General features: G+C 46.8%; 1 protein-coding gene across 1 annotated transcript in view; it reads left to right on the top strand.

Moving 5' to 3' along the window:
- Window positions 1-4782: 4782 nt before the first annotated feature.
- Window positions 4783-17205, top strand: part of NQO1 (NAD(P)H quinone dehydrogenase 1) — a 178685-nt gene continuing 166262 nt past the window's right edge. Inside the window, exon 1 of the mRNA XM_053399835.1 lies at window positions 4783-4786. The gene's annotated coding sequence lies outside the window, so the exon portion shown is untranslated. The remainder of the gene's footprint in view (window positions 4787-17205) is intronic.

The following is a 17205-nucleotide window of genomic DNA, read 5'->3' as shown; positions in this document are numbered from 1 at the left end:
TTAAATTCAATTCTTCACATTTCCACATCCATTTGCAGATTAAAAAAAAAAGACTCCTCTGAAAATCAATCAGCATTTTAGAATGAATTTCTACCAATATACATGTATTTGTATGAAATTTTGCCTAATTCACACATTTTTGCAAAGCAATTTCTCCCAATATATTTTTTGTTATTTTCATTACACAAACATTATAATACACACTTTATCAAAATGTACACATTTTCTCGGCCAGAGAACTGAACTGAAAAAAAAGCAAGAAAGTGCAAATTTCAAAAGATAGTTGTGTTTCACTATGTGTTTCAGAGAGTGCGAATTCATCTTTAAATGCAAACTGAATCGAATTTCCACCCCTTCCTGAGAGTGAGACCTACCTTGCAAGGTTGCTGGGAAGATTAGAACAAGATGTGTGGGAAGTATTTTGACCAACCCAAAGGGCTTACTGCATTATACTGCTGGATCCACCTTGGCTCTGGTGTTTCAGCGTAAATGGGATAAAATAATCCTTTCCAAGGATGACTGCTTGCTTTTGTTTATTAAATGATACATGACCAAAAATTCACTTTTACTGAGATTTAACGTTTGAAATTTAACCAGCCAGCTAATCCATCAGCTGCTGCAAAATCCTTCACCTAATCTAAGGCTACATCCCTGGTCTGAAGACAACATGGTCAGCTCACCCCACCCGGCTCAGTTTACCCTCATGGCATGTCTGTGTCTCCTTCCATCATGCAACACAGGATGGGCAACTCTGGCACCTTTTGCATCCTTTAAAAGGAGCTGCTGGGGACCCCCCCTTCTCCCCTAATTGGGGTATATCTAGCAATAAACAGGCTTCAGTAGGATTTCAATGGACCGCTACTTGGGCGGTTGGCTGATATTGCAAAGGAGGAGGAAGGAATTATAAGGAAACGGTTTATCTGCACAACAGACAAGAGAGCTGGAAACCATCCACTTGGTCGTAAATAATATACACGAAGAAACAATTCTGTTTTTGTTGGGAAGCCCTGAAAAAATCTTTTTTGGGGGGGTGTTGAATCTGAAGAAAGAGAAAACCACCATGCTCTTCTGCGGCCCTCCTTTTCGCATGGCTTATAGCAAACAGGTTTTCTCTCGAAGGCTTCTCTGTTTGCGGTCAGAGATTTATTTATTTTTAACCGCCTTCGCAGTCTCGGCAGTCTCCCGGTTTCAGTCAAGTCCAAGCTGAGTTTGTCAAGCCATGCGAGATTCTGGGTGGGGGAGTTTGAATTATTTACACCTCGGCTCAGACCGGTGCAAGGGGGTGGGTGGGAGGTGAGTTCATTTGCCACTCTTATTTACTATGTTTGTAATTCAGATGATTGACAAGCCAAGTATGTATGAGGAGGCCTCAGACACAAAGGAAAAAGGACCCTATCATTGTCTCCTTCAGGGAGGGAAACGGTCCCCACATGGGGTGGGGGGCAAAGGAGCTCGGGGGGGGGGCAGATGATTCCATGCAGATAGATGGTCCTGGGGGGGGGGTAAATGCAGAGCACCTACAGGCATCTGGGCACTGCCCCAGCATGCGAGGGGCTAAGGGGATTCCTAGTATCAGAAGTCCATCGGCATGAGATAAATTGATTTGACTTCCCCTACAGCCATTTATTTATTTTCATGTCTAATTTGCATGGAGTGCAGTCAGAAAGTTTCTGTTCATTCAGCCACACAGTGATTTTTATGCTATGCAGGTCTGATAATATTAAAGGGGGGGGTGAAATACTGCCTGCTTGCCTATCCCACAACTCTCGTCAACGGCAGCCAGTGACCTTTGCTCACAAAGTGTGCCTCCTTATGCAAACATTTACTATATGACTATTTTTGCTGAAGATCAAAGAGAAAGATGGGATATGCAAGAGGGCAAGCATAATGGAGTCCCAATTTTTGAGAGAGAGAGAGAGAGAGAGAGAGAGAGAGAGAAAGAAAGAAAGAAAGAAAGAAAGAAAGAAAGAAAGGCAAACACACAGCCACAGGAAAAGCACAGGGCTGACCTTATCGCTAGACTAAACAGTTCGCCTGAATCAAAGGATATGATACATATTTTCACAGTTTTTATACCACAAATATAATAGCAAACAATAGTAAATATTTAAGTACAAGTCTTAGGGGAATCTTAACCCTAAATATTCTGACACAGCTGATGCAATAAACTTAAACAGGAGAAGAATTATCACTGGAACAAAATGATATATTTACTGTGTTCACTCAGTGACTCTTTTTCCTGCAGCAAATGCTGCTGTGGTACATCTCTGCAAATTGTTAGCTGACCACCACACAAAGGATCCAACACACCTCAGCAGAAAAGGCCAGAGCTGGTGACTTCATGCCACGCTCACTTTTTAAAATAATCACATTAATGCAATGGCAATATAATAATTTATAGAGAAAGTAGTAATAATAATAATAATAATAGTGTGCTCAAAAACATAAACAGCAATGTGTTTCTGCAAGAATCCTGGCTAGGCCCAAAATACTTTTGCAAATAACTATTAGCACAAGCCCTAGGAAACATTATTTCAAGCCAGAAGGCGGGGGAGCTGGATGGGAGAGGAATTTCCCCAGACTGTCAAACAGACCATGCACTGTTGGGGAGCAAGACTGTGGAAGAGAGGGGGTGGGTTCTCTTTTTTCCTTTTCCTTTTTTTTCTTTTGCAGGAGGGACAGTTACATTATACATTTGAAAGATTATTATGTGCCTTCTATAAATCAAGCTTCCTTTTGAATTTCCCCCTCCTTCTTATAATTGAACAAGTGTTAAACGGTACCAGGCTGTCACAGCTGTTACAATACATGAACCACACTCCGGCGAAGCTTTCGTTCCACATTTTTGTGGAGCAGTTTCCATAGCGCTGTGATCGGCTCTGCATTCTTTTGCTTTCGCCTCTTTACTGGGGCTTTTCAGTTTTTCAGAACAGCAAAAGGCAAGGAACCACGGTGCCAGGCTTGATTTTGCCTTCTTTTTTAAACAACAACAACAACTTGGGCAAGCAGCGAATGGAGGTTGGGTGGGAGAGGCCTTGGGGCCACACTTCAGTTCATCAGGAGAGGCCATCTTTGCAAAACTGATGCAACTCAAGGGGGTGACCAATCTTACTGATTGTTTATCTTCCTACGTCAAGTCTTGAGGCAATGTACAACAGTGTTAAAATGCATGGGCTAATTCCTCAGTTCAAGGTTGCACCACCAGCCATATGGACCAAGCAACGCCACTGCAAAAATCTCATTCAAAACTACTGTGTTATTATACAAAAGCACCTGTTGTTTAGCTCAAAGCAAACATCATTCCATGATCACAGCAGAACACTTTGGGGGGGGGCATTGTTGTTGTTTTTATTTTGATTATATATATTGTGGTTTTATATTTTGATTTCATTCTGTGAACCGCCATAATACCTCCGGGTATAGGGAGGTATATTAATCAATCAATCAATCAATCAATCAATCAATTAGAACAACTTCTTGCCGTTACCTGGACTGGCCATTCCCTCCTCGACTTATGGAGGCTTTGTGAGCAGCCAGGGCCTACGAGGCGCTTTCACTCAAGCCAAGATAAGGCGCTTTAACCCACTTCTCCTCTCACATCCACATGCAGGCTGCAGCTTGTGGCTGCACGTTCACAAATGAAAACTGAGGCAAAGCTTCTGCTTTGATACACATGGCTTATCTGCTCCTCATTGTCTCCTGTAAAGAATTAAAAATTGGCCGCCAAACCTTCTTTTTTGCCAAGCAGTTTGAAGACACGTGTTTGCTCTGAACTCATGGCTCTGGTTGTGCCTGCCAGGGCTCCCAAACTCTCAGGAAAATACAGACCCAAAGAAAGGGGGTCGCTCCTATTCCCAGAAAGCTTCCCGGCCCTTGTGGGTACAGGTCCAAGGCCCTCAAAATTAGCCAAATCAAAATTAGTAACCTCTATAATCAATGTATTTGATTTTCAGTCTTAAATAAGAAACAGTCTCATCCCCCCCAACCCTCCCTCATCTCTTAGAACAGAAGGCTTCTGGCGAAAGGAATGAAAATCTGGAAAGAATTTGGGGGCGGACTGGCCACCCCCCCTTTCATTTCCTTCAGATGTTTATAATCTAGCACCTTTCTGAAGACGAAAAGGGCTGGGGGGAGCTTTTCCCTCCTTTGACTGAAGGGTGACATGGGGGGTATTAAAATCTGATCAATGTAATTTTTCCCTCTGAAGTATTTGCACATCTGTGGAATAATGTAATTTAGGAATGGGGGTGGGGAGTGGTCTTTTTATATGGCGTTCATGATTCTAGCTCAATCTGGAGAATTATTCAAATCTCAAATTAAATGTTCAAGAGCCCAGCTGTGGCTTTTGCCCAGCTGTGTTTCGAACTTTTTAAAATTCTATTAAAAGTGTATCGGGGACCCTTTCCAGGTAAGCCTCTTTCAAAAGGAGTGTGGCATTTTGAAACGACTTTATGATCAGCTGCATTTTGTTTTGTCTTGATTGCCATCCCAGTGGTTGGGTATGTTTTATCTTACAGTAAAAGAAAAAGAGGGAGAGAGTTAGGAATGTAGACCCACGGAAAGCGCTCCATAAATTATATTGTATTTTATTATCTCAGGGCTTTGAGGGGGGAAAATTGGCTCTTAAGGAAGGTTAAAAAAGCTTTAAAGTGAATTCTCCTGTTTGGCTAAAATTGCTTTTGATTTAATATGATCCATCTGCAATCAGTACCTGGCATACACCCCTCCCCTCCCCTGCTGGCCTTACTGATACCACCACCACCCTGCCCCCACTTACACCATGGCTCAGTTTGCATTTCCAGGGCCCCCCCAAGTAAAGGGCCAAAGTTTTTTAAATATGTGGAAATAAAATGGCTGAAAGAAGATATTTCCAAAAAGAATAATGATTTCTGTTTCCAAATACGAGACTGGATGGTGGCACCTGGCCTCTACCTGTCTGTGACCTCCTTGCCTTGCCCCCAGCTGGACCACAGCTCAGAAACATGCCAATACTTTCTCTGGAGGGGCAGCAAACATGTTTAAAGTGTGGTGGGGTTACTATCAGCACAACTGTCCCTGCCAGTGGGTTGCCGTTTCCTTATTCTTTGCCTCGCACACCACAGCCTGCCACATTCAAACCAAAATTAAGAGGAGGGCTGCTTTGCCCAGATATAGTGCAGAATGAGACTGTTCTCTTAGAACAATACCTTCAAGGAAAGAGCCTAACAAGCTTGCTTTTCAGGGGCTGGTGTTGCAATTGTAAAGGTTAGGAATCATGTACTCTTGAAATTACATGTGGACTCACAAGCAGCAATCAAATATTTTAAAAAGAAGGTTGGGGAAATGTAGCTCTGGAAAGTGTGCACCGTTATGAAATAAATAACCCTTTGACAATGAATTTACAAAAAGGCAGCATCTATAGGTAGAGGGTGATTTATTCTTTTTTTAAAAAAAAAACAGCAGGCGAAATGAGGGGAAAGATATTGTTCCTGCAGCTTCAGACAGACGGACTTTAATAACACTTAAGAGAATGATGCGCATTAATGATCTCAGAAAAGCACTTCTTATGCCTCATCCATCATGTGGAGGAGAAAATGAACCCTTCTACAGCATTAGGAATTATTCCAGATCTTGTCAGTAATTCGCACCTTCTCTGTAGCATCCTAACACAAATTTGTGTGTATGAGACACTGACCATTAATCTAAAAAGGATCCCCCCCACCCTTCCCCAGCATGCTGAGAACATATCAGATGTTACATGGAGAAATTTCACATGTGAAATTCACCCTAAACCCAAACGATAGACAGAGAGATATATAAACAGGGAGGATGATTTGTCATATTTAAAACAGCAGCAGAAAAAACAATGCAACAGTCTCTCTGTTAAAACAGAAAGCTGACATGAACCTGAAATACTAAATCTGTGGCATGTAAATGCCCTGGCTAAGCCTCGTCTTCATACTTTATGCGTTTGTTTGTTTGGTTGGTTGGTTGGTTATATTTAATCTGCAAAGGTTTTGATAGGAACTCTCAGACAAATCCTAGATTACGCATCAACAGCGATGGATCTTTATGAATTGCATTTAAGGAACTTTAGTCACAGTTAAATGAACTATAGTTTTTAACAATGTTTTCTTTAAATGAAATATTATGCTAATAAAAAATGATAACAACTGAAATATACACTCTAGCATTAGAAGAGTATATAAATATGTACATATAAATTAATGCAATCTTAAGAGAGAGAAAAACCCTCCGAGTACATGCCAATTGATTCTGATCCATGCAACATACAGATCAAAGCAAGCTGGATGTTATGTTAGCCTATGATAAATTAAACCTATTTTTTTACTATAAGTCACAGGCACCAAAGAGATGTACTTGATCACTGAGCAAAAGATACAATTATGAGGTTATTAAATGAGGAGGATAATTTCTCTCTAGAAATTAAATGGGGGAGAATGTGCGCTCCTAAAAGACAAGGCAAAAACACACAAGCACTTAGAATGTTCTTCTTCATACTCCAAATTTGGTTTACAACCAAAATGGAGTCAGAGATTATATTAGCGTGCTTTCTAACCAACGGATAAAATTATAATTTTCTCTACAATTCAAGTCTTTGGGTGAATACACTTTTCACAAGCCTGAAAATCCCATCTGCTTTGGGGCAGATGAGGTAATGTGCCAATCAAAGGTAGAAATGTCTCTTTGGGGAGCTCAGGTAAGAGATTCAAGGTGTAGGCATGCAAATTCTTCTGAGACTCAAATCCTGGCCGAGTCGGTTAAAGCCCTCAACAAACTCTTTCGAATGAAAAGCTCAGTAAAACCCAAAAAGGCAGCTGCGACAGACAAAAGTGTAGAACATGCACTGGAACTGCGCTGAAGAACCACCTTGCAAGGGAGACATGGCTGATCACAGAAATCACCCACCACCAAAAAATACTGCTACAAGGGGCTGCTGTTCCTTTCCTCCCTGTTCAAAGTCCCCAAAAATGACATCCTAGAGAACTTCGCTTTCCTCTTCGCATCTTTGCACAATACAGAAAAAAAATCACAGACTGAGGATGAAATGCAAATTGAGCCTGGACTCATTAATACTGTACAAAACAAAGTGAGAATTCTAGGACTATATATGTTTATATATAAAAATCCGTGTTACTGGTTTTTTTAAAAAATAGATTATTTAAAATAATTTCCTTTGCATCATTCATGTCTAGGAGCAGTAGGGACTGTCCTCCAGTGGATTTAAACAGCTTGCAAAGTCTGGGGGCGAAATGGCTTCCAAGTCATGGTGTCTGAAAATGCTGACAAAGGGCCCTAACAGGAATATCTTTGTATCATAAAATATCTTTTATTTCACTGGGAAATAAACCACATATTATTAACACACAGTGGCTTCGTTAATGATTTCTCTTTAATTCCCATCATATTTATTGGGGAGACATGGATGGAACTAGATTTGGCCCAGAAATTCCCTTCCCAATATAGGCAAAGAAGCTGCCATCCTCAGCAAGTCCAACAAATCACAGACCCCAAATCTGCAAGGGCTGCGCTGCCTCAATGTTTGCTGGCCTCCTCTCCAGCCTTGCCGCTGCCGAGATTAAGACCCAATCTGCTCATCATCAGACACCTCCGGGCTCGGCCATCTAATAGGAACAAATTGGCAATGAGTGCCCAGGCAGGAGACACCAGGCTCCTGATTTGTAGATGGTAACCGAGGCCTAATGATCCCCTTGGGCTGATCAATAACAACAGACCTTATCCCTGCCTTTCTTCTTTTTTGGCACACAAGAGCCAGACCTGGGGAAAGCAGGATGCGGTCCGTGCACAGCACCCCCCAGGTGCACCGAAGGGAGAGCCCAGAGCACCAGAGGCAACTGCTGCAACAGCCAAGCTGGTTCAATGCTCCGCCTGCCTGCTCTTTGCCTGCCCTGACAGGCCCTTCAAGTACCACGCTTAAGCCATGGCCCACCCAGACCTTGAGCACGGGAGGCAAGGCAAGACTGATCAGGAACACAAGAAATAGGTGGTTGTGTCAAGAAGGCACAGGGGAGAACATGGAGTGGTCGTGCAGACAGAGAAGTAGCAATTACTAGTTTTAGGGTCAGAAAAAATTACGTAGGCTGGTGAGGGGATTTCGGCATGTGCACTGGTCCCTCTTTTACTTCCACAAAAGGTGGTATTTTCTTTTCATTTCTGCTCCCTTCATTGATGGTTAGTCAGCCATTCTTGCTTTTAATTTATCCTAGAACCAGGAGTTCAGTTGGGACTGGTATTTTCCTTTTTCAAAGTGTGGGCGGGGGGTTGAATCCTCCAAAGGAGACAGCAGTGAGAAGGGTTCTCTGGTCTCTTGCGTGGCTTTAAAATAGATTAGGGGAGGGCACACTAGGCAAGGAAGTTTCATCAGGAGGACAGGCAGGAAAAGGGAGGAAGAATCGGGATTCTGTTAGAAGCTCCGAAATCTGCTACAGAGAAAAAAATATTTACTCTTCCAGCTGCATTCCTCCCATTTCCTCCTATTTAATTCTTCTCATAATCGCTGCTTCCTTGCCTTGTTCCCCCTTTTGCAAGTAAAACAGCCTGGAGGCTCAGAAGAAGAGGCTCAGAGCCTGCGCTCGCTCAAACCAGAATTCAGACCCAGCCACTGAGAAGCGCCCGATCCCCACGGCTGCTCCAAGATCTGCTTTGCGAACGGCCTTTTCTTAAAACGTAGCTGAAGAAAGTAGCAAAAGGAACAAAACAGAATTTCAGGGGATGTCAATGAACAAAAAACAGGCACCCTGCGAAATAAAAGCTGCCTCCTCCTCTAAAAAATGGAACAGGCTTAGTTTTATTTCTTGGAGAATCCAAGCACCCCTAATTCATGAGCAAGCAATGCAGGCAATCAAGAGGGTGGGGGAGGTGACAATGTAATTCTCGGGGTGCCAAGTGCCTCACCTTTCTCCCCACCTGGCATTTTAAAGTGACCACCTTTCCCTCCACGCTCCCGAGGAGGGCTGAAATCATCGTCATCATCACCATAAAAAAGATGCCAAACCACCCCCACCTCAATCAACAGCGAAGGGGGGTATTAAAAAGAGGGGGGAGCCGCCTCCTCTGCATCAGATCCTCACCCAGGAGGGATCACCACCACCATCACATTTAATTTGTCGCATGATTCTCCTGTCATCTCACGGGCCCTCACACCTCCGCCTCCCCGCACTCCAACATGCAAATGAGCGAATAAACAAACAAACACCCGCTTGCCGCTCTGGCTTTGCAAGTTAGGAGCGCCCTGAGCCAAGCATGTCTGAGCCGAGGACCCTGCGGGGGGGGGGGGAGAGGGAGGGGCGGGCAGACACGTGTCGGGCAGGCCGCCTATTTGCATATTCACATCAGGCCCAGCCGATGAGCGGAGGAGGCGGAGGCGCCCCCTCTCGCGGCTGCTGCCGCCGCCACTGCCTTACCTCGGCCGGCCGGTCACGCTGCTGCTGCGGCTGCGGCTGCTGCTCCTCTTAAGAGAGGTCGGTGGTCGATCGTGGAGCAAGTGGGAGAGCTGTCGTCCTGCGGGGCTGGCGTGGGCTCCCCTCCTCCTCCTCCCCCTCCCGCTCGGTGGCGGCGGGGAGGGGGAAGCGGGGCTGGGGGGCTTGGGGAGGAGGACAAACAAATAAACAGACCCACGCGCAAGGGACCCCTCTCCATGGCCAGGCAACAGCCGCAGCAGCAGCCTCGGCTGCTTCATCGCCACCAAGTCTACGGCGGGAGGGTGGGGGGGGTGAGAGAAGGCGGGGAGGGTCACGCAGCTTCAGGCTTGGCAAGAAGAAAAGAACCCAAAGCCTCGATTCCGCCTCCCCCCCCCCAAGTGTCGGCCCCACAGTGGGAAGATGCTCATTGTGCATCATGCAACACACACACCACACACCAGTGTGCGTGCGCTCCAGGCTTCCCGGGGCTGGTGCTTGAGACACTCCTGGCTGTCGTCTGGCCAGTTTCTCTGCCAGCCAAGGGTGTTTGACGAAGGGCAAATGTCCCGCTCATATGTCAGCTTCCGCAGTCACAAAACACAGCCTCGGAAGTGGGAAGGAAGAGCTCTGGGCTGCCTGGCTTATGGTAGGGAGAAAGGCAGGCCTCTGATTGTTGCTGCCGGCTTGGGAGGGACGGGCATTGGCTGGCTGGCAGCACAGCTCCCTGCCCTGCCATCCGTAGCAGCCGCTCTCGGCCTGGCAGGCGTTTGTAGAGCTGCTGCGCGCAGCAAGCTAAGCAAGCGTCCTCGAAGTTGCTTGGAGAGTCCCGTGGCGGGGGGGTGTGTGTGTCGATTTTTCAAAGCAGGACTCTCCCCCAACACCAATGGGAGTGGGCAGAGGGTCAGGCCCCCCTCTGTTTTCTGGGGCAGCCCAAATGGCGCGTCTCTCCCCCCCCCCACCCACCTTGTGGGACATGCGAGTGCACCCGGAGCTCTACCAGAGCTCTACCGGGAAGCTTTTCCGCCAGCGATGGGCTGGCAGAGATAGAGTTAAATGCGAGGAGGAGGAGGAGGAGGCGGCAATGTGGGTGGCTCGCAAAGGGTTAAGCTAGGGGAAACAAAGGGCTCTCCTGCCCAGGCCCACAGCAGCAGTTACGGCTCTCCCAGCCCAGAGGGGGAAGCGCCCCACCAGCTACTGGGGTTCCCACATCAGGGACCAGACCCGGAGCCCTGGAGGGCAAGAAGAGCCCAAGAGCAGCCGGGCCTTGACTTTTTGCTTTGGCTGACGCGACCCTTCCCACTGGGAAGGGTCCTCCTGTAACAGACAGCATCCAGGCTGCGAGCCAGGCAAAACACCGCAAAGGCGAGGAGCCTTGCGCAGCAGCCTTGCCACCAGAGGCTTCCCGTTTGGAGGAACAGGCAGGTGGGAGCTACCGGATTTGATCCACTTGTGTGGGGCGGCTGCACGAGGCTGGCTGGGCTCGTGGTTTGGGCGTTGTGTGCGTAAACACAGCCCGCCGCCACCCTGCCTGCAACCCAGCCCGGGCATCCTGGTAGCACAAACTGGCCTTGGCAATTCAGCAGAACGGTGCAGAACACACACACACACACACGGGCAGGAAATTAATTTAAACGCTTTCTGTGCCAAAAAGAAATCCGGATCAAAAGGCCCCGGTGACACAACACACAGTTCCTGCTTTAATTCACTCTTGCCTGGGCGGAGGGGGTGCTCCCTTCCCAGCAATTTATGCAGAGTGGAGAGCAGGATCCGGAGGGAGGGAGGGAGCGCATCGCAAATAAAAATAAACTGCTCTGGAAGCAGCAGAGAAAGCGGAGAGACGAGAGGCGCTCGGAACACACTGCCCGCCCCCTGCCTCCCCCTCCCCAAATATAGCCTGGAGACGAGTGACCCTGCTGGGGAGAGATGGAGCCACAGAGGTGACCCAATGCTAAGCAGCCTGTTAGAACTAATCAGGTGTGTTCCTCAGCCACTCCACTGACATTAGGGGCAGGGCGGAAAAGGGGCTCCTTCCTACAGCCCATCCTCAGCTTGAAATTTACTATCCCTTTGCATTATTAAAGAGACAGCTTTGCCTTCCCGACGTGGGGAAAGATTTGGTGATGATAAATAACTGGGCAGGGTGTGTTTGTTTGCTTGCTTAAAAAAAATATAATGTTAGATTTGTTCTCTCTCTGCCATCCTTCTATTAAGATGCCACACATTAAAACATGCTGGGTTAATAGGATGTTTACCATTGGAGCTGTTTTCAGAAATAAAAATCTAGTTTAGAAAAATAACACTCTCCCATTACAAACATAAAAATGAGGGGAAAACATAAAAAAAAAACAACCACGATGGCAGGGAAGATATTTGGTCTCTCTAAAGCAAAAACGAGTATAAAATAGTCCTTGGTGGTGTACACCTGATTAAACCACTGCTCAGAGTGAAATCTCACAAAGGGATTCTGAGGTTTTGTTCCCCCCTCTAATAAAGCGGCTTTCAGGAGGCAGAGGCCTTGCCTGCCTGCCTGCCTGCCTGCCTTAAGAGGCTCCCAGTACGTTTCCGAGCACAATTCAAAGTGTTGGTGTTGACCTTTAAAGCCCTAAATGGCCTCGGTCCAGTATACCTGAAGGAGCGTCTCCACCCCCACCCTTCAGCCTGGACACTGAGGTCCAGCGCCGAGGGCCTTCTGGCTGTTCCCTCACTGTGAGAAGTGAGGTTACAGGGAACCAGGCAGAGGGTCTTCTCAGTAGTGGCGCCTGCCCTGTGGAACGCCCACCCACCAGATGTCAAGGAAATAAAAAACTACCTGACTTTTAGAAGACATCTGAAGGCATCCCTGTATCAGGAAATTTGTTTATGTCTGATGTTTTACAATTTTTAATGTGCTGTAAGCTGCCCAGAGTAGCTGGGGAAACCCAGCTGGATGGGCTGGGAATAATAATAATAATAATAATAATAATAATAATAATAATAATAAGTGGGCAGGTAGAAGGTGAGACTCATATTCATGATTTCACAGGGAGGGCATGTTGTCACCTTCCCTGCCCCCACAGGGGACATCTTGGGTCCATGATGCCCACCCAGATGTGCCTCCCTCTTTTCACCCCCCCTTCCTCTGCTCCAAATGCTGCTGCCACACTTTAGTAGGAAAGGGCTCCTGTGCACTTCGACTGGGGCAAGAAAAGTCATAATAGCAATAATGGTTTTAAAATAGTGGCTGGCATATGCTGGGCCATGCTGGGCTGAGTGCATGATGGGTTGTTTGTTTGTTTGTTTGTTTGTTTGTTTGTTTACTTTCACCCTGGTCCCCCACCCTCACATCATTCCAGAAGGTCCCTTGAGCCTCAGAATGCATTTCAAGTGACGACAGCAAGTGGGAAGGGGGAGCCAAAATGTCCTCACGCAACCCACAGCTCTTTGGACCCAGTGCATGGAAAAGTGAGAATGATATAGCAGCTTAAAGATGCAAAGAGAAAATGCCTCATAATGTTGTAATAAAAATTTCATCCAACAGTTTCTGGGACAGCAAGGCTGGTGGTTGCACCACCACTGGGAAACCTCTTGCAAAGAGCCAGCACCTCTGTGAGCACAACGTATCAGGGAAACCCAGAATGCCTCTAGAGCCCGAACAGCATGAAAAATAAATCAAAGGTCTCTCGCTTCCACATCAGAAAGATCCCAGGGAATCTGGGGTGTGATGGTCTTGTTCCATTGGGTGTTCTTGCACTAAGGCAGCCTTCCCCATCCTGGTGCCCTCCAGCTGTGTTGGACTGCAACTCCCATCAGGTTGGAGCACCATATGACCCTGCTGGCTGGGGCTGATGTCAGCTGTAGTCCAAAAGATCTGGAGGGCACCTCGTTGGGGAAGGCTGGTCTAAAGTCTCCTGGATCAAATGCTGGCATCTTCCAGACATCTGAGCAGTCACTTGGGAGTGCAGGGCTCTTTGGTGCCCTGAAGCAACACCCTGCAGCTTCATGCCCAGCATCACCTTGCAAGGGATTGTGGCAGCAGGAGGCACCTCTCCAGACAGGGGAGAGGGCCTGCATATCCCAAAGGAAAGCACACTGCCCCCTCCTGCCTTCTCGCTGCAACCTGGGCATGCCAAAGTGAATGTTTAATGTCCATTTACAAGCCATGGAAAGCAATGTTTAAAGAGGCCCTCTGGAGACACAATTATGGTCACGCTAATGAAATCTCCTTGCTCTAATAAGGCGTCATAACTTAGACATGAAAATAATGCTGCTCCTTCAAGGGTACTACAATCCTGCCTCCAGTAGCTCACCCATCCATCTCATTGAAGGTCTGGGCCCAGAGTTCCTTGGCAGGTGAGGCATGAAAACCAGAACTTGCTAACCTCCACGTAACAGTCGGCAGGTTGCACACCTAAGTGTCAGTGCAACAAATATGATCTATTGCTCTCTCAGGATGTACCTCTTGCCTCCCAGCTGGCAACTAGACAATGCTCATGGTGGGCCGGATTTGGCCCATGGACTGCCATTTGCTGATCTGCTTGGGGGCTTCCCATTGCGGCAAATGGTCGGCCACTGAAAACTGAGTGTTCGGCTAGATGTGCCTTTAGCTCTCCTGAGGTGTTTGTCTCCACCCTAGGATGCATAGCAGAAGATTCACAGTTGACACTTAAGAGACCAGAACATAAAGCTTTTAAGGCAGCAAACAGACCTTCCTAATGGCATGTGAGCTCTCCTTGCTACAGAGGAATGAGCCAATCTTGTGGGAAGCACTAGTGGGTTTTTCAGGCTGGGCCTGAGTGTGGCATCTGTGACACCTCCACCTTCTTTTCCTGGCCTGTGAGGGTCTCAGTTCAGTACCTTGTTTATTTGATTATATGTTGTTCTTATATACAACTAATAAAATATTTTTTAAAAGAAAGAAAATGGCCGTGCGCTGTATTTCTGTAAAATAAAGCATGTGTTTTCATTCAAAATACCTCTTGGAAACAAAGAAAAAAAACCCTAACAAAATAAGGCAAAGTGGGGGAGAAACCAGAAACAGGAAATAATACATTTTACCCAGCCAGCTTTGTTGTATAATTCAATTTCTTTAATGAACTTACAGCCCGCTGAACCTAGGGCCTTTTGTCTCATAATGGGAGGGGCTTCATTTGAGAGCACACAACACACAAACCCAGTTCAATTTCTGGTGTCCTGTCAATTTACTTACAAAGCATTTTGGAAAGTATGTGAAAATGAGGGTCAGGGTTTTAAACGAGCTGAGAATGGAATATTTTACTTACACATTGCCATCAATGGCAAGAGTGGCATTTCAAAATTTCCCCATCCTTTGCTGCTAAAGTGAGAAATCTGTCTCAGGGCAGAGAGAAAGAGAGAACCAAGGCCCAAATGCATGAGCCACACCACGCCATGAGAATGGTGGCTGTAGCTAATCTGGCTCATCAGGCAGCCTGCAATACTGTGCTGAGAATTCAGTTTGAAAGCCACATCTGGACAGTCATGTCCAACTCTGATTTCACTGATGTATAATTTTTTTAGGAAAGTCAATTTGACTAAAACAGAACACAGAGGGTAGATGTTTTAAGACCAACCGTCAATTTTATCCAATAAAATGCTTGGCACCAAACTTCCATTGTGAACTTAATAATAAGTTGCTATCAGATTCTGGTTTGACGCGGCTTTCATAAGGGTCTGAACTCCTGCTTTGAAGTGAGGAGTGGTGGGTTTCTCAAACACGTCCTGCTACAACATATGTTGGATTTCTGCCATCTACAGGATGTTCTGGGTTGTTTTGGTGATGGGTTTCATTTCCATTTGGTTCTGGGCTGCATCCCATGTATATGTTTTTAACTGGTCCCGCAAAACATCTGTGGCATTTCTCAAGTCAGACTCCCAAGCAGACCAGGCTGCTGTTGCCACATGTTGATAGAACAGCACACTGACAGTCTGCAATCCAATGTTCTGTGTTGGCCCTTTGCCTCCCAGCTTGACACATGGCCAATGTATGCATGCATTTCAAAGCCCCTAGAAGTGCTAAGTTGGGGTGATGAAGGTGGGAGGGGGAGGCCGGTTCAGGCAATGTCTCAAGGCAGGCTAAAGTAGCCCAGTCTGCACAGAGCAGAGAGACTAGAGGCAGCAGGTAATATAGGATCCTATTGGCTCCCAAGGTCACTGATCTTGCTGGGATTCGACACTGAAGTCTCTGCACTGCAGCCTTCCTGTGCCAGAGAGCATTAGAGGTCAAACTAGAGCTTTCCATGGCCTGCAGATTGCCTGGTGGTGGGTGACACAGGAAGGACAGTGCCTGGGCTATGTCCAGAGCCTTCAGGTCAAGGTCCCAGTTGTCCTGCAGGGGACAATGTGATGGTGACTGCCGTAGAAGACAGAGAGATGTCAAAGAGATGGAATCAGTCCTTTGTTCCAGGATCTAATCTCGCCTCTCTGGCATCCCAGGATGAACAGACTTTGCAAAGAGCCTCCTTGAAAATCAAACCCCCATAACCACCATCCCCCAAACGGACACTTAACAACAGCCGGTGGGGGGCTGAAATCCAACCTCTGCTGTAGTGGGAAATGTGTGAGCAACCCACGGAGTCCCTCCCTTCAAACTCTCTCTTTCTCTTTCGCTCTCTCCTTGGGTGGTTTGATTATGAGGACGCGCAAACCCTGTCAGACATGCGCCAGCATCCAACAGGTCACCTCTTTATTAATGCAGAACAGCCTGATCTCTTTAGCCCGGAGAGTGGAAATTAGTGATGATCAAAAGGTGAGGTTATTAAGCTGTTCTCCGCATGTCACACACAAAACTCATTTCTGAGTTGTTTTCCACTCAGCCTTTGTTTTCCCCCTACTGTGGCAGTGAGGAAAAGGAAAGGCTTCTTCATCACACGCCCTCGGCTAGCAGTAATAATACCTACCTAGGTGTCTTCTTAGCACAGAGGAACATGGGTTGGCCTCCCTTCTTTTTATTTCATGAGACTGAAGTCCATGGCAACTGTGGGAAAACAGAAGGCTCTTCTTAATGGACTCAACTTTCCCTATTTCAACGGGAATTATTGTTTTTTTGCAGGGAGCGCCACACTGCCCCCACCTCAAACCAAGCAGTACCCAAGGGGCTTCAGGAAGGTCTTGCCTGCCAACTGAGCTCAGGGATGGGGGAGCCACATTGTGTGAAGCACACTGCAGGCCAGCACCTGCAGTGAAATCTGCTAAGATGATGGCTCCTTGCTCCACTGCAGGGCCTCAGTTGGGTCCTTCTTGAATGGACAAAGAGTAGACAGGGCACAATGAGGGCTCCCTAGCTGTATGCTGTATGTTGCTGCATCTCCCCTTCATGGTAGGGGATCTCCTCGGGAACCTCTCTTCATCCAATGACTCCATCAACACCCCATTAAACTACCGGTACTTTGGACTGCGGTTCCCACTGCCCTGCATATATTCCCACACAACTAACCTGCTCAAGCATATTGTTTCTTGTTTCAATTTCTTAAAAATGGGGGGGGGGGCGTACACCCTGCAGATGAGCAGAAAGGACTTTCCATTCTTTTCCCCCTCTGGCATCTCTGGGTTCTCCAACTATCCACTGCAGTCCAGCTCATGTGCTTGTGGCTGGCATAGAGGAGGGTCTCTGTCTGCACTGCATCTTCCTCCCTGCTCCAATCACCACCGAAGCACTAATGTGGGTATCACCATCCCACTAGAGGCTGCAGGACAAGATGCCTCCTCTTTTGTAGCCTCTCTCAGGAAAGTTTTCCTGGCAAATTAAATGCCTCGGGTGCATTTGGCTTCCCCTTCTCTGAGATGTAAA

This window comes from Podarcis raffonei, chromosome 8 (assembly GCF_027172205.1).
Source record: "Podarcis raffonei isolate rPodRaf1 chromosome 8, rPodRaf1.pri, whole genome shotgun sequence".
Classification (NCBI taxonomy): Eukaryota; Metazoa; Chordata; class Lepidosauria; order Squamata; family Lacertidae; genus Podarcis; species Podarcis raffonei.
This window is presented reverse-complemented; position numbering and strand designations above follow the sequence as displayed.